The sequence below is a fragment of the Schistocerca cancellata genome, chromosome 9 (genome assembly GCF_023864275.1).
Source record: "Schistocerca cancellata isolate TAMUIC-IGC-003103 chromosome 9, iqSchCanc2.1, whole genome shotgun sequence".
NCBI classification, from domain to species: domain Eukaryota; kingdom Metazoa; phylum Arthropoda; class Insecta; order Orthoptera; family Acrididae; genus Schistocerca; species Schistocerca cancellata.
Window position 1 is genome coordinate 55,897,852 of NC_064634.1, and position 548 is coordinate 55,898,399.

General features: G+C 52.2%; 1 pseudogene; it reads left to right on the forward strand.

Moving 5' to 3' along the window:
* Positions 1-211: 211 nt before the first annotated feature.
* On the forward strand, positions 212-329 carry LOC126102288 (5S ribosomal RNA; annotated as a pseudogene).
* The last annotated feature ends 219 nt before the right edge of the window (positions 330-548 follow it).

Genomic DNA, 548 nt, shown 5'->3' on the forward strand with positions numbered 1-548 from the left:
TATATCCTCCCCGTAAAAAGAAAACCCAGCAGCTTTGTACGCTTTGTTTGCCTGTACATTTACATCACATCTAACGATTCCCGTCCCACTTGGATGATTCCTTCATGGCGCGTCGTTTCTTTGTCTTAGTGTGTTGCGAGGTTACATCGGACAATATGGCGAATTTTCTGTCGTTCACAAGTAATTATTATCGTTTATAGTCGCCGAATTGAGCAACGGCCTTGCCGCAGTGGATACACCGGTTCCCGTGAGATCACCGAAGTTAAGCGCTGTCGGGCGTGGTCGGCACTTGGATGGGTGACCATCCAGGCCGCCATGCGCTGTTGCCATATTTTTAAGTGCACTCCGCATCGTGATGCCAATTGAGGAGCTACTCGACCGAATAGTAGCGGCTTCGGTCAAGAATACCATCTTACGACCGGGAGAGCGGTGTGCTTGACCCCACGCCCCTCCTAACCGCATCCACCACCGAGGATGACACGGCGGTCGGATGGTCCCGGTAGGCCACTCGTGGCCTGAAGGCGCAGTGCTATAGTCACAGAATTACT